A 23,700-nucleotide genomic window follows, 5' to 3' on the forward strand; every position below is an offset into this window, starting at 1 on the left:
ACATGCATGATAGTAACATAATTTGTAGCTTAGCATTGGCAACTGCTGTACCAGGCTAGTATAGTAATGTTAGCATCTGCAGCTATATATACTCCCTGTACTATTACTGTATGCATACATGTGACAACTGTCCATGTTGAAGCAAGGCCCAACAGGTCATCCCTGAGGTGTACAGACTTACAACAGCGTGGACCCTGTGTGTGTATGGCAAACACATATGGAGAGAAATGTATGTGTCTGATAAATTAGCATCTGAACATGTGCATAGAGCAAGGGACATACTGCAACTGTTTGTGAAGGGTGGACAATTATATGTTGTTGCAGGTTGTTATGTGCATTTTGATATGTAGGTGGTAGTGTGTGGCAAACAAGACAGCATACAGTGCTGGTATATGACATGTGGCGTTTAAATGCCATGGGTATGATTCCACAGGTTTTAGTCTTCCAGATAGGGGGTCCTGCTAAAGGTACATGGGCTGAGACTACCTTCCATGCATTCTGCACAAGACTGTGCAATATCATTACATAACTGCATCCCTCTCAACCTTTGCATAATTGATATTCCCACCATGAAAGGTGGACTGTATATGTGCCTATATGTATATCTATATGTACACCAATGGATGTTCATATGTACACCCAAGCTCAATGTTGTAAACATATTGCCATCCCTCTTGTTAAAAACTCTGTACCCATGAACTACCACATAGGTGGTAGTCTACTCAACACTGAAAGTGTGATGAGAGACTACTGGACAAAGGTGGACAGTAGTGTCCCTATTGATAATCACAGTGCCACACTAGTCATGTAAACTAAGTACGGTCCACATGTCATCAGAAAAGGTGTGTCATCCATGGAAAAAGAGGTCAGTGTTCCACTGTACTCATCAGTCATAACAGCCATCATAGAGTATATTGGCCCTGTTGCTTTGTACCTCAGAAGACATCCACAGCCACAGTAGATGCCAGACACATACCTCACAAAGAGTATTACCAGACTCAAACAGATTCCCTATGCAGACTATCTTACAAAACCACAGCTACACTGTGTCACATACCGCCTACCCAGAAGCAACCTCTGCCTAACATACAAAGCTATGCCAAACCCACAGGTGTTGGACATGCTCCATATATACATATTAAACTCCATACAAGCTACACACTGAACAGATCTAAACCCTGTAACGTGAAAAAGCAGAACATGCTGGAGTGGTACATTATCATCTCAGACACATACCATACTCTGTAACTAACCACCTCTCAATAGCAAATGAAGGTCCTCATTAGCGGTTCTTATGAATAATCATGATGAGTGGGTGTGAGATAGGAACACAACCCGGGAGTCACCACTGTGGCTCTGCATGACAGGGACACATGAACCTACATTACATGGGTGTTGAAGGGCAGGGTACCATATGGCTAGGTTTCCATAGGCCCTACAGATAATAGCCTATCAGCTACCTAGGACCCGATACACACACGCATGTACTTGTTGCATTACTTGCTATGTGAGGTTGACTGGGTGTGATGGTGAATGTGTAGGCGAATGTGTCAAAGTTGTGTATATGTGTGATAGCCTAGTGGGAAATTGTGTATATCATGGTATGTAGTGTTGTAGCTCATATCCCAGCAAAGGATACGTATGCTATTGCTAGGCAGGAAAAGCAGTAAGGCATACGGTGTGATGTAGTCCCATGGTGTTGACCGGAGTGTGCCATTGTAGGCTTAAGCAGTACATGTATGCTTATTGATTGTTAACACTACTGAATACAAATCCTGTATGAACAGTAGTACTACCCAAAGCTGTATGCCTAAACAGCACAGTATGGTTTATATCCACATTTCTTGGACACACTGTTTTGTTTGTTACCTGTAGTCCTCACACATTACAAACCTCAGGCATGAGGTTTTGTAGGTGCTGACACACAGTAGTGTATGTTACACAGGTAGAACTGATCTGGGTTGCCATACCTTTGTGTCCTGTAGATATGTCTGATGTGTGTGTGGGTATGCCTGTAACATGGCCTTGGTGGTATGTGTGTCGCAGGATATATGTGCATATCTAGCAACATGTGTAGTGTATTTCAGCAGTATGCCACCTATAATGATGAATGTGCACATTTGTTACTGAGGGGTTTGCTATCAACAAGTAGCGTGGTGTACTGATAGTACTTAAACTGTACTTAACAGTCCTTTCAATGGATGACAAATGTCTGCATGCATTAGCTTCATACACACCCCCTGTGGCTAGGTGGTGCATTGTGTCACATAGAGTGTACCATGTACTGTTGTATAGTCTTACATACTGGTTCCACTTTGTTGCTGTGCAGAACATGTTTAGGAATATAGTATGTGCCAGGCACTGTCAGGCAGTTGTGGGCTGAGCAGTCCTATGTAGTATTAAAGGTGTGTATCTACTGACAGCCAATAAGTTGCTATATGCGGCATTTCATTGATGTCTGTACTTTAGCATGTTAAGTGTGCCACCTGACTTTCTCACAATAACTGTTTTATTGTCTTACAGGAATATGTCTCACAACAGGAAGCCTGCCTATTCCCCTGAGGAGGAGGATGTCATCTTTGATGCCCTGGTACAGCATTACAACTTGCTGTTCTCCAGATCTAGCCAGGACCAGCATGGATGCACTGCACTGTGGCAGGATGTTGTCCATCGGGTGAATGATGTAGGCATGTATAACCGGACTTATGAGCAGGTACGCCATCACTGCAGTGATTTAATCAGACATGTCCAGCAGCATGCTTCCGATGTCCACAGACAACAACTTGCCACAGGTGGTGGTGCATCAACACATCCCCCCTCACCAGAGTGGAACAGCTGCTACTCAGCGTGGTGGCTCCTGGCCAACCAGTACAACAGACATGCGTTATCATGGAGGCTGGAGTCACCCAGCATGTAGATACAGAGCGTGCAGGTAACATGGCATATCTGTAGACTACTGTTAGATCAATTGTTAGAACATGCATTTACCAGATGTGTACTGTGTATTCAGAAGATGTGGAGCCTGGTGTCATGCAATACTGATAATTTGGAACATAATTTGTATGCCTGTGACTGTCACCTCTTGTACTTCTGTGGAATTGCAAACACACAGCAGCAATGCCATAGTTGTTGAGACTGACAAACTGTCTCATATCCTTGTAGGTCCCTCTGGTATAATAGCAAGACAGCACACCCATGCTGGTGAGTGTTCCACATTTAATATAGCATATAACATGTGCATGTCATAGGAGACTTGTAGGCCATATATACATGTAAAACACCTACACATAATGCATGCTCTGCATGTTCTCTGTGGGACTATGCACATCCCAGTAACATGAGTATTCACCTCAAACACATGCAATACACAGAGCATCCCAACCAATTGTGGTACACAGTAGTGGCCATTGTATAGGCAGAGTCAATGCACATGCACACAACATACACCACTGTCATATGCAATTAGTGTTAATTTGATACACATGGCATATGTAGACACCTGCTGTAACGTCATACTCCAGTATCCCAAATGTCAACAACACAGCACACATACTATACCTGGGGGTAGAGGACTATCATGGAGCGGTGTGACATGCTTCAACACAAAACACATTCATGTGAGGCAATGCTCCCTATTGAACATCTTACATACCCATGTAACAACTGGCTGTGAAATGGTTAATGTAGCCAAAGTGATGCAGGTCAGGTACAGCAAGATAGTTGCCAGTGTGACATACATTAGTGGCCTTGAGTGACCACAAGATGCTGCCTGATGATGGCTCATGGTACTACACTACATTCAGTTACAGTAATTACAGTACTACACATAGCATTCATTGATATACACCTGACAGTTGTGTGCATCCAGTCATGGTATGTATACCTATGAGTGATGGTGCACAGGACATTGGAAAGCATTCCAGACCTGCACAGAAATGTTGTGTCCATGTACACGTTGTGTTCCAAGGTGAGGCCAATCATTGAGCAACACACATGCATCAAAGACATGTATACTGTTATCAACAAGGACTCTCCACACTCGTACTGCATGCTGTTGAGCAACACACATCTTGCATGCTGACACGTGTGATAGGACTCTTTGGCTTGTGATACTGTACTGCACCATCAACCACTAATGGATATTTTCCGTATTGCTGTTGGTGTGTGTGTGTGTGTGTGTGTGTGTGTGTGTGTGTGTGTGTGTGTGTGTGTGTGTGTGTGTGTGTGTGTGTGTGTGTGTGTGTGTGTGTCAACTTGACTGAGTAGTGTATGTGTGCATGTGTGCATGTGTGCATGTGTTCATGTGTGCATGTGTGCATGTGTTCATGTGTGCATGTGTGCATGTGTTCATGTGTTCATGTGTGCATGTGTGCATGTGTTCATGTGTGCATGTGTTCATGTGTGCATGTGCGCTAACATCCTGTACAGATTGTGAAGTGTGTTTCCTGTCTTCCTCTCATAGGTGCTGAGGTACTGGATGAGTGCAGCAGGGAACCTGAGGTCACTGCCACAAATAGTGGGCATGATGACACATGTGTAGTAGCACAGGCAGGTTTGTCAGGGTCTGTCATTGGTCCGCCAAACGACAGTACACAGCTGTCCACCCCATCTATGCACACATTCATACTGCAGATACATCCCTCAACACCAATGGCCTTAGTGGAGGAACAGCATACAGTAGGCATCGACTAGGATAGTGTGGTATCTATGGCACATGCAACCCCACACAGCAGCCATACACAGACACCTGGAACGGTACCACATAGGCATATATCCAGGGGTGCTCGTGGGAGCACTGCTGGTCATAATGCCCCTGGCAGACGTGCCCTCACAGGTCTCACAACCTCAGCTATGTTCCGGTCTGTAATGCAGGCACAGGCACGTATGAAACGGTACACCAGGCAGGAACTAAGGGCGCGGAGGGCTCACAACATTGCTATAAATGACAGTATCCGTGACCTTGCTGGTGCCATCCGTAATTACACAGAGGTCATTGATAGACGTTGGGGGGAGAGACTAGATGTCCTCCACAATGTAATGTCCATGTGCCAGGACAGTGCAGGATGGCTGAGATGTTGATGTGGATGTATGCCAGCAACATCATCAGGTGGCACTCATCGCGGATGACACACAAGTCCCAGCCGCTCCCGTAGTGGCAGTACCAGCCTTAGCAATGTTGGGGCTGGGCTGTCAATAGACAGTCCTAGACGGCCACGTGCACGTGGCTCTGGCCAGTCACAGCAGGGACGTGGGTCCAGTCAACATCCCTCTGCCTCTGACGATAGTACCCAGTCTGGCTTGGTACCCGATACTGTCCGTGGCACCCCTGGCAGGGACAGGTACTGTGTCCATGGCCGGAGACAGTGATCTGTACAGCCTGGCAGGTACAGTCCGTGGCTGTCCCACAATCATCCGTATGTGGCAGCCGCAAGGTGGAACTGTGTGCATGCAGACACACACACATAAACCAAACACCTAGGGCTATCACATACACACACGCATTACACCAACATTGACACATACATGTCGATTGGATGGGTCATTGTTGGGCTCTGGCAAACCAATAACACACCCTGTGCATATGATGACACTGTGCCACCTCCTGTCATCAGTGACAATGATGCAGGAACAGGCTTACATGGTGCTGATGCACAGGGTGACCTAATAGCAGTGTAGCAATGTTAGCATGTTGTCAACAGCAAGGTGTACTGATATCTTTGTAGGCATATCTGAGCAGGCATAATGCATTAAAGCTATGATTATCAATGTAGTATTGTTTACACCAGTGTTAATTCCAATACTGTATTGTCCGCCCATGTGCCACTTGGCTGATGTGTGCGGTACTGGCAGCATGTGTTGGTGAATGGATGGTACGTGTGTGATGTGTGCAGTACAGATTTGCAGGTGTACATTTGTGAACATGGTGGAGGTGCACCATCTGCATGTATGTGCATAGTGGACACATGGGAAGGGTGACATGCCCTGTATTACACAGTGTTAACACTTCATATTTCCTATTGGTGGCCAGTATGCATTATACTACACATATGTTACGACTTGGGTACACATGTGTGTATGACATGGTTTGACACTATGCTGTGGGTGATACTGTTTGTATCAGTCATTGTTTTGCATACTGGTAGTATACGTAGCCTCAACAGCCTGACTTTACCCAATCGTTAGCAGATGCCTTGACAACTGACACACAGATGTAGGATACACAGTAGCATTTGAATCCTTTTGGTACTATACTATACCAGTAACCAGTGGTACTGGCCACCACCCATTCCTGGGACCACTCCTGTTTGGCATGTAGATGTCCCAGGTACAAGCAAACACACTAGGGATATCTCCGTCCAGATCTGGTAATGCATACAGTGGCCTAAAATGCATTTTCCAGATGAGACACTTATCCTCCAAAAGGGTTTCATACAGACAGATACCTGTTGACCAACACATGCTGTAAAGCTATAAGCCAACTATAGCATAGTCATCCACATTTACAATACATAGTATCCTGACAGTACCACATTGTTAGTAGCCCACAACATGTAGCAGGGGTACCAGTGTGTACATACAGCCACATGTTATGTCATCTGTCCTTTGGTATTCACATTTCCAAAGGTATGCTGATGTCCCTCAGTGCATCATATAAGCATGAAGGGGTCTGTATGCATATCCACAGAGGTGTTGTACACCTGTAATGAATGTCCATTATTGACAGACTGTGTTGTGTTTGAACATGGCTGACATATACCCCAGGCATGAACCCTCACTCACACTATTCTATACAAACTGTCATGGGTGTGTGTGACACAGATGACCTAGGCCACAGATCACTACAGTGGCTGGCCTTGACACATACATACATATGTGACCTAAGGTCTGAGAAGCAGCAGCACAGACTGTCAATGGTAACAGATGTATTCATGTAGAAAGCAGGCGTCACACCTATGAACTCATAGAGGTCACATGTACATATATGTATTTGCCACACAGATAACAATTGAGGTCACTGTACATATATGTATGTGCCACAAAGATACCAAAAGTGTGCAATGCACATACTGTTGCTTTACTGATATGTCATACAGTTGTAAAAGCAAAACCCACAGCACATCAACCAACAGTGTTCATACATACACACTCAGCAATTGCAGGATTCAAACCCCTACTTAACTATGTTATGATACTACAGAGATATGCATTAACATGACGCGCTATATGCTTTACTGGGTGCTGTAATTTCTCCTGCTATATTTCTAGGATGCTGACATCACCAGACCTGCCAAAGAAGAATCTACCTCTTTTCATGTGTTTTCCTAGTCTCCAAAAAGGACACTCCTCTCACAAGACATCACACACACACATACAGCCCCCCACACACACATACACAGAGCAATTACAGGATTCAAACCCCTACCTAACTATGTTATGATACTACATAGATACACAGTAACACGACGTGTTATTTGCTTTATTGGGTGTTTTCATTTCTCCTGCTATATTTCTAGGATGCTGACATCATCAGACTTGCCAAAGAAGAATCTACCTCTTTTCATGTGTGTACCTAGTCTACAAAAAGGGCACTCCTGTCAGAGGAAATCACACACATACACCCCCCCACACACACACACACACATAGCATTTGCAGGATTCAAATCCTTACCTAACTATGTTATGACACTACAGAGGTACGCATTAACACGACGCACTATATGTTTTACTGGGTGTTTTATTTTCACCTGCTATATTTCTAGGATGCTGACATCATCAGACTGGATATGGTAATGTATGTGTACTTTGTTTTATGTAATCCCAGGAATGAACCATGTGGGTCAGCAGGTGTTAACAGCTTGCACAGGACTCCACAATACTTAGCTTGTGTGATCTCTCTGTGGACAAATTTCCATTCCTTCATATGACAATACATATTTATGCACAGGTTGTTGAATTTGTGGATACAACATCTGTCTGTGATGTTGATAAAGGGATACTCAGAGTCTATGTGGGACATGTGTAGCTCCCTTCAGTGATGTGTGTCCTGGGTGGCTGCCTTGCAAACAGTCTACCAGATTTGGGAACCATGATTTGCCCATAATCATACCACAGTTGGTAGGGATGTGTGTTTGTCAGCTTCCAATAGCTCTGTTTATGACTTCAATCATGATGGACTCAATGGCCTTGCAGATCAGATGTCATAGGCTTATAGGACTATAGTTACCATGATCTGTTGTGCACCAACACTTGTGGGGTGCGCCAACTGTTGCTGTAACACATTCAACAGTTTCAGATCCTGTAGAGAGGGTGTGGCTCAACAGACTGTTCAGGTGCAGGGTCTGTTTGTTCTGTAGTTCACTTATGACACATAACAGGAAACAATGTCATCCAATTGATGCCATGTTTTCGGCTTTGGAAGGACCTGTTTACCTATTCTACATGTGATATCTCCTGGTATGATGATAGGGACATTAGTCAGTGGGAGGTGGGTATGTATGTATGGGCCTGTCTGACAGGATGTAGGCATTGTCAGTCAGGTAGAGTTGGCCCTGACTCAGGACATATATGTGTGTACAGTGCTGTGTATGACATAGCTGAAGGAAGTGTCATGGTTCTGTCTGGACTCCTTCGCAGATAATCTTTCATAAACACCAACATACCTAAGCAATAAACCCCTGTTATAGTCTTTTACACACTTAACACCCTACTGATCCCTTTTGATCAGTCAGCAGAGAGTATGTCATCATAATATCCTGGCATGTCCAACGGTTGGTTTTGCATGTACTCTCCAGTCCAGCTGGTGAATATGGGACTTTTGAGGCAATATTACAACTGCCTTATGTACACAGACAACCCTCACCTCCTCCCAACAAACTCAGATATATGTGGGAGATGCAACTATATAGACAAACGGGAGGCTGAGCTCTCTCAACCCATGACCAGCACAGTCTATCAGGTGGTGAAGGTAACCACACACACCACAACTCCGTCACACATAGACCTATAGCGACAGCAAACAAACTACATTACCACACAAATACATACTCGGAGGCTCTACATAATATCTGCCTAAGCAGCAGAGACCTCCTAAGCAGACACCCAGACAACTGCTACCCCACGACATTACCCACATATCACATGGTTCACACAGTCAGTGTGCCACACAGTCACTGCCCTTGGGGATAAAAACACACCTAATACACTTGTAATAGATGACTCTATTGTCAGACACACTGACGTCACACTCACCAGGCTGAACAAGGAGAACGACACTTTGAGCTGTCTGTCTGGTGGCAGGTTCTGCCAAATTAAATGTGCACTCAGGTCACTCCACAGCAAATACAAATATGGCTCCATCATTGTCCATGCTGGTGTGAATTACCTCAGACATTCCTCCCTGGACTACATGACAAGGGACATAGAGGAGCTCTCTGATCATGTAACCCAAGCCAGTATGACCCTGACCTTGTGTAGCATCTTACCCACACCAAGAATGATGGCACAATATACAGACAAGCTGATCAATTAACAGTTGGCTAACATATTGGTGTCATTCAAAGGGATCCAGTGTCTGTCAGCCTGGGATGACATGCTCGACATGCCACATAGCTGCACCTGTCACCCCTGGACTTTCAAATACTGGCTAAGGCTGTTGCCACACCCACAGTGCCTTTTTTGTGAAATGCTCAGATGACGATCCCACCTCCATGGACAATACAAGGTAATAGAAAGTACGGGTAATGCTGCTCGACACCAGATGTGTAGACCCCAGAATGCACACACGCAAGACTCTCCTCAGTATAGTGAATGTCGATATCTGTGCAGTAACAGACACCTGGTTCAGGCTCCCAAATGCACACCAGTACTACCAGATTATACATCATACCATGCTTTTCGGCCACAAGACTCGGACCGACCAACAAATTTAGGGGGAGTATCCGTATACATCACAGATACACACACCTCCAGGTTAGTAGCACTGCAGGAAGCATCAGAGACCATACATGTGCAACTAACAGTGGGCAAAACTGCCTTTCAGTTTGTAGCCTGCTACAGACCACCCTCCCGAACTCAGGAACCCCACTCAGCTTTCCTGGGAACACTGGAGGATATGACGGTCTCTACAAACGCCATTATATGGGGTGACTTCGACTACAGAAATATTGACTGGGAATACTACTCAAGCCACAACACCCTCACCCAACGGTTGCTAGACTTTCTAACCACAAATGCTATGTCACAACTGGACACCACACCCACAAGAGGGGAAAACATATTGGACCTGATCATCGCCAACATGGGGACTCCATGTTCCACACCAGAGGTATGCCCCTCATTGGTAATGTCAGACCATACATTTATCTCACTGGACATCCATATCCCATCCTCATCCTCATCCTAGGTTCTCTCGGTGAAGTACTTACCGACAGCAAATGTCACACTTCTCTAAACCAAGGTGGTATCCTACAAAGACCCTGGGACAGAGGTATGTACTGCTCAGACCGCTGAATCCTTTACAAACACATTCTATTGACACCTACTGGAATGCATGGATCGTGCTATCCCAAATAAGAACAGGACTCACTCCTCCAAAGGCAGGGGACCTGTCTGGTGGACCACGGCCATAAATGAGCTATACAACAAAAGGAGGGGGCTACTACATGATAGAGCACAATCCCAATAAGGGGAGGCATCTCTGATCAGTACTAGCAAGAAGCTACGTTCACTCATGAATTCATGTAAGACCCACTTCAAAAGGTAAATTGCACCACACACTGAGAACAATCACAAGGCCTTCTTTAGTTATGTCATGAACCTGGGTGCCAACTCCCATATATGCTGTGTGTTACTGCAAAATGACAATACATACACTGAACCCACAGACATTGCCATCATCCTGGCAAACAGGTTCAGTGCAAATGTCACCACCCCCATCCCCCCTAATGAGCAAATGTCCATCCCAACAGAGTGTATCCTCTCTGACATCATAGATGATCAGGTGGGTGCTGCCCTCTCCAAAGCAGACAACACAGCATCAGTGGGACTGGACGGTGTCCCAGCCTGCATCTTACACAAGCTTCATGACGAACGTAACACTCACATGAAGTCACTGTTCAATATCAGACTTACTACAGGATATGTACCCAAGGAATGGTGTACAGCAACAGTGGTCCTGCTCCACATAGGTGGTGCCACAACAGACCCCGGACACTATCACCCTATAAGCCTATCTAGCCTGGTCTGCAAAGCTATGGAGTGTATCATCATGGTACTCATACACACAGACATCGGGAACCTACAGGCACTGGATCCTACACAATTCAGCTTTGTTGTGGGCAGATCTTGCCTCTTGAACATGGTCGACTTCTTTAAACAGTTACCAGGTCTATAGATGTAGGGAAGGTAGTCCACACAGTCTACCTGGACCTCGCAAAAACCTTCACAACAATACCCCACTCGGGCATCATACATAAGCTCACCAGCTTACATATCGACACATATGTCACAAGATGGATTGCTAAGTGGATCAGGGATAGCACCCACATGGTATGTATTGCAGGTGCCATGTCTGACTCTACACCAGTTACAGGTGGCATCACACAAGGCTCAGTCCTGGGACCTGTCTTGTTCAGTATATATTCCTCTGACATACAGGCTAACACAGGAGGAATATGGCTGACCATGTTCACAGATGAATGCAAACTGGGTGCCGTATTTGACTCTCCAGCTGGCACAAGCATCCTCCAAAAGGGTCTCACAGTGATGGATAACTGGTGCCAAAGGCATGGCCTACAGCTGAATGTCGTTAAATGCATAGTCATTCCCTTTGGGAATCACATAGTGCCCACACATTACCACATAGGTGTTAATACATTAAGTATGGTAGAAGTTGTTAGGGATATGGCGACACGAGTAGTTTGTACTCTTGCCTTTGACAATCACATTGCCATAGTGGTTAGATAGACATTCTATATAGCCCTTCCTATCCCAACAGGTTTCACATCTGGATCAAGTAAAGTCATTGTGCCCCTATACTCATGTGGCCCTTGATCGGATACAATGCCCCATTTGGGATGTACCTTACCCTACACCTGCAGCAACTGTATTGGCCACAAAATTACCTCACCAAGTAGATCTGGGGACTCACACAGATGCCCTGTGCAGTTTGGCTAAGGTAACTCCAGCTCTACTCAGTCGCTTACCACCTACTCGGATGCGATCTGTGCCTGTTGTTTACAGCCATGTCCAACACAGAATTAATGGGCATGCTCCACCTCAGGATATCCGGATCCCTTAGAGCTACATGCTCCAGGGACTTACACCTCAGCACAGGTATTTATAGGACATGCTGGAGGGACACATTTCTATCCCAGATGCTCCCCTCACTCTGGAATGGGATCCCAGTCTCGCATGGGCTGAGCCCCCCACTGACCCCCTACAGGAGACATATTGACGAGTGGATGGGTGATCGTATGTTTACCCCTGGAATCTCTTCTGGGTCCCTGCTGAACAGAGGCACAATAAAGCAAACGTAAAAGACGTATTTTGTGTGACCTACTATTCACAGGCACAGTCTACTATTCTAACAGGGATGCGAAAGCCAAACACACTCTGGCTAGGCTTATACATGCCCTAGGGCAGATAGGTTAGTATCAACCTATGCACCTATGGTAATGTTCGGGATGCACATTGTTTATTGATGATACTGATTGCAAGTTTTTTCTCTTCTTTGCTTTCACACTTTCTACGAACAACCTAAGTATCTGCAGAACATATTTTATTATGACAGGGTTCCAATTTACTATATGTGTCTGTTGTCATATAACTGTGTGCACATGGCAGATTGGTGAATACTTAGAGGTTCCTGTGTTAACACATGCCACTGCCGGATATGTGTGGCCCACTGCTATACTCAGACATGGCCTAAGTGTGTGAGCATGCCCAGTCTGTCCTTTCAGTGTTTTGTTGCCTGACATTTGTCTCATTTATTCAAGTGTGTGAGCATGCCCAGTCTGTTCTTTCAGTGTTTTGTTGCCTGAAATTTGTCTCATTTATTCAAGTGTGTGAGCATGCCCAGTGTGACCTTTCAGTATGTTGCTGTCTGAAGTCTACTACATTTGTTGATGTGTGTGAACATGACCAATATTAACACTTATACTGTATGTGTGTTGAAAATCAGGTTCTATTCTTACTGCAGGGCACACCTTTGTGTCATAACTCGACAGGGATTATGCTGTGCCTGCAGGGTTTCCATGAGATACGTTGCATAGACTTATCAACATTTCTTCATACAGGCTGACCAGTGCAATACTGTCATGGTTTAGTGGTTCAGTACTATGACTGTAGTGCACAGTATCCTGGGTTCGAGGCCTATCACTACTATATATTTTCATACTGAGCAGACTAGACTGCTTAAGGGCCAGTAGAGAAAATATGAGCATGTTGGCTTTTGTTCAGCTATGCCCAAAGTAGACCAGGCTTGTCCAACATTGCTCAACGTTAACCAACATTACAGAACGTTGCCCAATATTGCTCAACATTGACCACAGTTGTGCTAGTGTTGATGTGTGCAATTGCTTTACATATACTAAATGGTGGTGAAAGCTGTTTAGCACTGCTTTATATTGCTTAACACATATCAATCATGCACATACTGCACTCCCTATACATGTTTTGAAACAGGTAGTGTCATGTTAGGCATCCTTTTTACTATTTGTGCGAGTCAGAGAGAGGTATAATTTCCAGGGTTCCTACTGAGCCAGTGTATGTGCTATGCATTGCCTCTTTGCCAAGGCCAAAGCATACTGGGCACGCCTCCTTCTGCCTACTGGGGCAGGCTCAGGTTGTTCCTCCTCCGAGTCACGCTCTGCCTGTGATGACCTTGGCAATGGTGGGGGGCTGTTTGGCCCAGGCCTATGCTGCTCCTGCTGCAGCTGTTTTCACAGGATCATATTGCATGGCACATACCATGACAATTTGGGTACATGTAGTTGGTGAGTACTGCAAGGCTCCACCAGATGTGTCCAGGCACTGGAACCGTGACTTGAGCAGGCCAAACACACGCTCGATTACATTTTGTGTTTGTGCGTGTGCCTCATTATGGTGTTCCTGTTCGGGTGTGTGTGCGTTTCTGATGGGTGTCATCAGCCACGGCTCCAGTGCATAGCCAGCATCCCCCACTAGGTGACCGTGAGGGATGTCCCCACTGGCAAATGTCTGGTACAGCTACATCAGATGCCAGATATGGGAATCATGGTAGCTTCCAGGGCAGCCAGCACACACATTCAGTATTAGGCCCTAGGCATCACACATGACCTGGCAGTTGATGGAGGGGAAGCCCTTGTGGTTGAAGTAGACCCTACCCTGCTCACCAGCTGGTGCTTTGATGCATATGTGCATGCAGTCTATTGCACCCACTACCTCAGGGTATTCCTCTATTTGCTGGAAGAGAAGCATATTGCTGGCTAATACCTCACGGGAATTGGGGAAATATACATGATCACCGACATGTGCTGACATGGCATCCAGGAACTGGTGCAGTACCCTGGATGCTGATGCCTGTGATATCCCCATTATATCACCTGTTGGTCTCTGGAAGGTACCTGTTGCTAATATTCTTAGGCCAACACATACCTTGGTTTCCACTGGGATGGGTTCCCCTCTGTTGGTTCTGTGTGTGAGGCGTGGCCTGCACAACTCAAAAATTTGCTGCAAGAGGTCTCTGTCCACCCTATAGCGCTCCACTATCTCCAGCTCATGTAGCCCCTGGTAGGTTACCCTGGGCCTGTACAATCTTCTCCGTCTCCTCACTGTAGGTTGTACAGCAGCATTCACATTGTCACCACCCTCAGCATGTTGCATATGTCGCCTTATAACAGCAATGACAGCCCCTAACATTTCTTTGTCTCAGTAAAGCTTTTTCAGTTTTCACTTCTATTAGCTTACTGCAGTGTTGCAGTGTCTCTTGAGAGAAACATAGTGTAATGTTGTTTGCAGAGTTTTAAGTGCTGGGCTGGGCTATTGTGCTGCCTGTGTAATTGCCTGATTCTGATTGTTTTCACCTGCTAGCTCTGCTAGTACTCACTGGTAACTTCCTACTATTTGTTGTGCTTCCTTTTTCCTTTCTGTTTCCTCAGGGGGGCAGCGCCATGCACACAAGCGCAAACAGGCACACAGCAGCTCACACGTGCGCACACATGCTTACACTGACTAAAACTTGCTTATTCTTGGGAAAACACGCGCACACCAGTGCAAACATGCCTACACAACTTTAAACAGCCTTACACATGCTTACTCCAACTTAAACGCGCGTGCACACACAGTCTTACTCGGGTTTACAGGCGCGCACCCGCGCGTATACACACTCAGCAAGAAACTTTAGTGTTATCCACGGCATACACCTTCAATTTCTTGCCTTTACCTAGCCTACCTGTTGACACACCTCTTTCAATGATGTGTAAATGACAGCTGACACATGCCACTCTGCTCCAATGAGCTTCACGTCTTTCATACATACCCCCCTCATGATGTCACCTATCTTCTACTCTGTTACTCCCCTTATCCTACTCCTACACTCCACTGACTGTGCTCATTTGCTATGTAAACTTGCGATTCACTATCCTAACCCTCATTTGCATAGGATTGCCTACTAATGCTTGGTTACATCTCTTAGACTGAGCTTCCCCCCTTAGCAACCTTTACTCTGTGGCAATGTTGTCTTCAGCCTGCCATTCCCTTGCATTGTAAATTCAGAATAGCAATAAAATCCACATTTGTGGATCTTAATTATTGATTTTCTGGTTTTTAGGGCACAGCGCGTTTGCGCGGCGCTGTGCTACGCTTAAACCACGGAGATCGGGATGAAAAAAAAATTATTTTATTTTTATTTTGCATCACTGAACATTGCCAATGGCTGTATTTTTGGCCATTGGCATGCTTCCTCAACTAAATGCATCCTTTACTTGGAGCTGTCACGGCTCCGTTTTGCTATTTGCAGAACCGTACTCAGTTGTCAACCGAGTACATTTCTGCAAATAACACTACTCTTACTTGGACAGGTTCGGGTTTCCTGGATCGCAAATTTACCTCATTTGCATAGCTTTCGCCTGCAGTTGAGGTAATTTGCATATCCAAGCCCTGTCCGTGTAGGACTCATTTTGGGAGCTCTGTTGCACGCCCCTACCAGCTGTTCCTGGATTGCTCGGTGGACATGTTGGCTGCATGGAGTCTTACTCTACTCTTAGACTCCGTGCAAGCCTTCATGAGTCCGGCCTTATGTGATACTAAAATGTTGGGCTGCTTTCTTCCCCCTGTTTCTGCTGATCTTCCTGTGGGCCATGCTGAATGATTCTGTTCACAGAAAATATTTAAGTAATGTTGAAATTTTGAGAAGATTTCTTGACAGACATTAGCTTTTATTGAACACTAATCTTGAATTGCTCAATTATTTTGTCAGTTGACTGAATAAAAATAATTTTGGAATCAGATTCAAAGCTAGATAAAATATTTTTACAGTGGACATTTTTGGATGGCAAACTAGCAAAAGGGATACATTTCTCAGTACAGTCCTCTTCACTTAGAAAACAATTTTCTAAAAATAGCTTATTGGCAGCTGATACATGGCACCCTGGATTTATTATAGATAATATTCTATACTTATTCTATGAATTTGTAAACTTAGTGATAATAAGGACTGGATGAATAAGCCATTTGTTTAGAAAATAAACTTGTATCAATAGTATATTGCCATCACCCTATTGCTAAAGTCTAAACTAAAGTTGTGGCATATAGTTAAAGGGCTCTTCTAACCAGTAACAAGAAAATTAATAAAATAAAAACAACTTCTACTGAACTTAGCTTAACCACTGTGATTTGTTTCAGTAGCTTCAGGATCAGAAAGATGGTTGAAGAGTTCTGGCCAATATTTGTGAGTGATAGGTTTTTAGGAAAAGTGGTAACACAATGCAAGATTTGTTACAGAAAAAAAAAAAAAACAACCATTGGGTTAGGATTTGTCAAGTACATTAAAAAAGGGAAGATCAAAAGTTTTTTAAGTTATATACCAGACGGATATTTTCCTTTTGGCACATATTCCATTTGTACCAACAAAAGTAAAATTTCTGTCTCAGAAAAAGAATACAATATTACAACTTTTCTACCTATGGACGTGATTTGGTTGAATATTTAACAATCTGTATCTATGAATCATTTTATATTGTTAAACTAGTTATCAATTTCATCAAAGGGTTGTCCCACACCTGATTGCCATCAGATGTTCTAGGAAAATAAGTGACTTTTATAAACATCAGTTAATACCTAAAAAGTGACTTTGACTATTGTAGTCATTGACTGGGTTATATACTCTTGATAAAGAACATATGCATATATTTTATATAGGGGCTTTTTACCAAATAGGTTTATATTAAGTGTTTTAATAATATACAGTAGCCTTACTGGTTGTCAAATGTTGACTTTGTTGAATAGAAAGAAGTTAAACACTTTAATTCTGATACATATCAGTTAAATGATGTTTCCTAATATTTGCTGTTCTCTTGCTGCTATAGGTTGGTGTAAGTTATATGTTTAGGATTATGTTCTTGTTGTTTAATATACCACAATTTGCATGATATATTCAACTATAAATATCCACATAAAAACATTTTCTATAGGCAAATTACTTTGGTTTGCTCTGACTGAAATGGTATGCAGATCTTTTTATTTACTGTGATGTCCCTGTGTTGGGTTAGATAGGAGAAAATGGCTCCTTATGGTACTCATAGCAGTATAGAGAGAAAGGCATATCGCAGATGACTGGAGATTAAGCACAGTGTTCAAGAGCAAAGGAGACATTCACAACTGTGGGCAGTACAGCAGTACCAAACTCCTGCCCCATTGCATGAAAGTCCTGAAGAGGCTGACTGATAAATGAATACACAGAGTAGAAGAAAGTAAGATGGGAGATGAACAGTTTGCATTCAGATCACGATGCAGCACAACTGACCCAATGTTTGCAGAGTGACAGATACTTGACAAGAGGCTAAACATGAAAGAGTCCAACTGGGAATTATTAGACTTGGAAAAAACATATGAAAAGTCCAAAGAACACTGATTTGGGCAGTCCTGCAGTGGTTTGAAGTCTTGGAAACATTGGTAGAATTAGTGCAAGCTATATAGAAGGACCCAGTGACTGAATTACAAACAGTGTATGAACTCCTATAAGGGTTCCCCATGGGAGTGGGTGTGCATCAAGGTTCAGCTCTGAGTCCACTGCTGTTCATACTGGTGACTACATTAGCAAACAGGTCAAAGGGGATACCACAACAAAGTTGCTGTATGCAGACCAATGTGCACTACAGATAGACTCTGAGCAAGAACTTCCACAAAGGATAGTGGATTGGTATGCAAAACTGAGGACTCATAGGATGAAACTGAGTACAGATAAGACAGTTGTAATGGCAGCAAATGGGGGAAATCAAAAGAAGCTGAGAATTAAGATAGAAGGTAAAATAGTAGAACAGGTTAACAGCTTCAAGTATCTGGGAGGGGTGGTTGACGATAGGGGAAGTCTGAATGAGCAAGTCAAAGCTAGAGTTAGAGGGGCTGTAGCCTACTGGTACAGAGTGTTAGGTGTAGTGTATGGCAGAAGAATGCCAAAGATGCAGAACAGTAAGTTGCAGAAAACAGTGGCTTAGCCCCGTTCAACTGTATGGTACAAAAATCTGGGCAGTAAAGGTAGAGCAGTTGAGGAAGCTGGAGGTAATGGAGATGAGATGTCTGAGATGGGTTTTTGGATGCATACTGTGGGACAGGCAAATAAATGAGGGCATAAGAGAAGAAGCCAAAGTAGCTCCAATTGCAGAAAAGCTCAAACAGAACAGATTATGGTTGTTTGGGCACATTTGCAGAAAAGCAGAAGACAATCTGGTAAAGAAGATTTGAGACAGACAGATAGAAAGTGAAAGGAGGTAAGTGCAAAGAGGTCGAGGTATTGTTTGACAGAAGTCCTGCAGCAGTCAGTCATGAGTTTTGAAGAAGATTGGTGATTGGCATTGAATAGAGAGAGATAATGACAGCTGATACAACACCCTAACTCCATGCAGAAAAAAATGGGAAAAAGGTGGTTGATGGTAATGATGTCTGTGTGCAGTACAGCAACACTCAAGAAGGGAAGCACTGACACTGCAACAGAGATCATGAAAAGCATATTTAATAAAAAAACTGCGCTTTTTCACCCAATAATATAAAATGGACTTCATTAGAATAATTGAACCATGCATACAACCTTCCATTTAAATAATTCCACTTACTTGCATAACATTATGCAACACAGTACATCATCAGTACAATAAAAAAATCAATCAAGTATAATGACAGTCATTACATACATTCTAAGACATTATATAAAATTCATTGAAACATTTCCATTGTAAAAACCGTAACATATTCAAACATATACTATATATTACAAATTCATACTTTAGCTCCTCTTAATTTGAGTACACTCTTAACTGAAACACTTTCATTAAGTCCTGGTGGAATAAATGTATTTAATTTAAGTTGCCATATTAATTCTCCATATTATTTTTTCAGCACCCAAAGACCACCTCTAAGATTATTAGAAATGCCAACTTTAACATTATTGAAGTGAAACTTCTTATGGGATGGTGTGAGAGCTCAGAGTGTAACGGAAAAGTGAAACAGAAGTATGTAAGTCAAACTCCATCCTTAAACCTTTCAAACACAAACACACACACACATTTGAGTGAGCGATCTCACACACACACACACACACACACACACACAGTGAAGAGTGAGACTGAGCGAGCAATCCCACACAGACAGTGAGAGTGAAGAGTGAGAGCAGAAGCGAGAGCGAGCGGCAGTCGATCCCTGGCAGCCACACACACACACACACACACACGCACACACACACACACACACACACACACACACACATACACACACACATGCTGACAGTGAAGAGTGAATGCAGAAAACTGACAAAGCGAGTGATCCCCCCCACACACACACACATACACAAACACACACACTCTCACACACACACACACACACACACACACACACACACACACTGAGAGCTGAGTGAGAGCAACTGAGTGATCCAACACACACACACACACACACACACACACACACACACACACACACACACACACACACACACCTGCTACATCTGACGTTTTACTGATGCAGATGATGAGTATGTGTTATGGCACACTGCCAGATGAGCTCGACAAGTATAACATTAAAAATAGTCCAAATAATCCAATAATACTCTGCTGAGTATCACGGCTCACAAGAAACATGAATGAATATTTCTGTTTATTATAAAAACATAAAAAATCAAACCACATAGGTTAAGTGCTTTCATCTACCACATGTAGACTTCTTCAGAACACTGTAGTGGTGATTCACAACATTTAAATAGTATAAATTAACCAATGGGAATAAAAAATCAGTTCAAATCCTTATATTACATATTCATGACCTAATGCATATTCATACTAATGCTACACAACCTATTCACATATAAAACCAATTACTTTATATGTTCATAACATGCTTAAATACGTTAACCATCTCTACAATTCCTAACAAATCTACACAATATATCACAATATTATTTATGAAGTGAATTCACATATATGCTAACTTAACTTTATATTGTATGCATGTTCTTTACTGTCAACACTTCTATACATCATTAGGAAACCCTATTGTATGGTGGTGCTGCGGTAGCGTTCTCGCCTCACAGTAAGACGTTGTCCTGTTCGATTCTCAGCTAGAGCTTCTTCTGTGTGGAGACATGTGTGAATGAGCATATTTTCATTTAAGGTTGTGCGTCAGGGCTGGCAACTCGGCACATAAAAATCTACTGCCAATCATTAGCGGACCTGAGTTCCGCTGTGACGACCCCTAACCGAGAAAAGCCGAAAGACACAACAACATAATCGCTTAAAACTAGTATATATCTACCTATATACTATCTTACTTTTAACAATGGTTTAGTAGAAATATAATCATTCAAGCCAGGGGCTTTGGCTTCATTTAACATAAACTGCCATTTAACTTCTTCTTCCCCTAAAATTGCCTTAATATCCCCCCCCCCTAATATTTGGCTTTACCTGTTCCAAAATTGCAAATTTAAAAACATGACTGTCATTGTTCATTTGAATATGTCCATATAATGCATTATTATGGTCTCTTCTTTTAATACAATGCGTCTTTCGGCTTTTCTCGGTTAGGGGTCGCCATAGCGGAACTCCGGTCCGCTAATGATTGGCAGAAGATTTTTACGTACTGGCTCGCCGGGCCTAATGCACAACCTTCAATGAAGGAACACCCATTCACGCATGTCGCTACACAGAAGACGCTCTAACTGAGAACTGAATGGGCAACATCTAACTGTGAGGCAACACCGCTACCGCAGCACCACCACTACAGTACCTTCTTTTAATACAATAATTATGATTAATATTCATTCGTGTTTCTGGTAAGCCATGATACTCAGCAATGTATTACTGGTTATTTGGACTGTTTCTAAGTTGGGAATATGCTGTCTTTGGTGTTTTGCAGAACAGACTCAAGGAACGGGCAAGTTATATAACAGAAAGAGAGCACATGGTAGAAGTGAAAGTTCTGTAAGGAAATGTGAAGGAAAGCAAATGGTACAGTACAGTATAACCTCCTTCACACTTTCTTACAAAAGTTTAACTTCTACAGTGAGTAGCCACCATGTACATATTTTTTTAGCAATAGTAATAACACTTCATTCAAATGTAATGCATACTTAACATTTCAAGACAGAACACAACAAATAGTATGTATTTTTATTGGTTTAATATTTTGCTTGTGATTATTCATGAAGGATGTGTTTGGTATCACGCAATGTGTTTTTCAGTCACCTGACCTGCTCGGCTCACTATTGTAATTCAAAAAAAAAAAACCTATAAGTACATGCCCCAGAATGATGAAAAAGTCTGAAAATTTAGGAGAAAAGCAAATGCCAAACTTTGCGGTTCTCCTTTAGATTCATTTTTTGCAAGAAGGCAAGTCCCCCTGCAGTCTTGAATGTGGAAGACAAACATCCCATACCTCCCAACTTATACACACTGACTCCAAGATCACCATAATATGGAGGAAAGAGAATAAATGGCAATATCAAACTTTGTGTGTGTGTGTGTGTGTGTGTGTGTGTGTGTGTGTGTGTGTGTGTGTGTGTGTGTGCGTTTGTATTTTTTGTTATTCACTCTTGTTATTCCAGGGTGCACACTAAAGTGACTTAGAATTTCCCAACCTGCTTTCTTTTTGTAAATGTGTGTTTTATGAATGATGATTTATGCACAGAAGATCCCCCTTTTGTGAGCAAAATCTGGTTTGCTGCTTCTGTGCAAGCTGTTTACTACCTGAAATAAAGTCCTATGCCAGAAAAGAATATGTGGTACTGTCTTCTTGTTTTTCTCTGCAAATTATGAGGGTGGTATTCATATTCTCAAGATCTGTAGTTGAATTGCAATTATTTGCAAAGGACCTTGCTAAGCTTATGTGCTAATTCAGTAATTGCAGGATATTCACATAAAAACCATGTACCACAATCAATTTCATGCCCACATAAGCTACTACCTAAGAATTATCAATGACATCTTTATCATTGGAACAGTGAGGTTGACAAATTGAAGCTTTTCTTTCAACACATCGATAACTGGATGAACAAAAGATGCCCCATGGCTGTGCCTTGAAGTTGACCGAAGATCAAAAGTCAACTTCAAGGCATGGCCATGGGGCATCTTTTGCCCCATGTATGCCAACATGATGATGGGTTTATATGAAGTAGAACATTTATATCACAGAGAATTTTTTTAAGAAGTTCGTAGTTAACTACTACAGATTTGTTGACAATCCTATATTTCTATCTAGAGGGGGGTATGTCAGAAGTTGATATATTTTTTGAATGGTTACATAAAAGTAGATTTGGACTTACCTTTAATGGTGTACAAGTAGGTAGAAAACTTACATTTTTAGATATTACTCTTAAAATTACTGATGAAAATAAACTATTTACTTTAGTCCATAGGAAATTTGAAGATTGGGTAAATATTTGTTTGGTAAAAGTTGTCATCCTCCCCACACTATGAGAAGTATTAAACTGCATTTCCTCAGTTCCTGGTTGTTGTATTTTCTATTTTTTATTTTTTACTATTTATATTGTGTGGTTATTTGCTAGTCATTCATGGCCAGTGATCCGTTCTTTGATATACCAAGAGTCTTTAGAGAGGATTATAGTGATGTTTCACAACGTACCTTGGATAATTATGTTATTCATCATGAAGGGTCTGGTGCTGCTTCTTATGCTGGTACAAATGTATGTGGAAATGGAGCTAATGGTACTTCTAATATGCTTGTATCTTCTGCTGGTATGAATGCACGTGGTAATAGAGCTAATGGTACCCCAATACACTTTCCTTTATAGATAAATTAGAACAAGAGAGAAGATCCAGACAAGAAAATTGACTTTTGTTAGTGAGTGAACATGCACATTCATCATTATTTGGTGAGATGAGTGCCTTGCTTCATAAACTTGAATATTTATTGCATAAAGAAACTGCTACCCACTTCAATATTTTGGGATTGCAGAGATACATTGACTTAGACATTTCCCCTAGAGGACTTAGAGCATTT

This window comes from Protopterus annectens, chromosome 9.part0, assembly GCF_019279795.1.
Source record: "Protopterus annectens isolate FY-2018-M chromosome 9.part0, PAN1.0, whole genome shotgun sequence".
NCBI classification, from domain to species: domain Eukaryota; kingdom Metazoa; phylum Chordata; order Ceratodontiformes; family Protopteridae; genus Protopterus; species Protopterus annectens.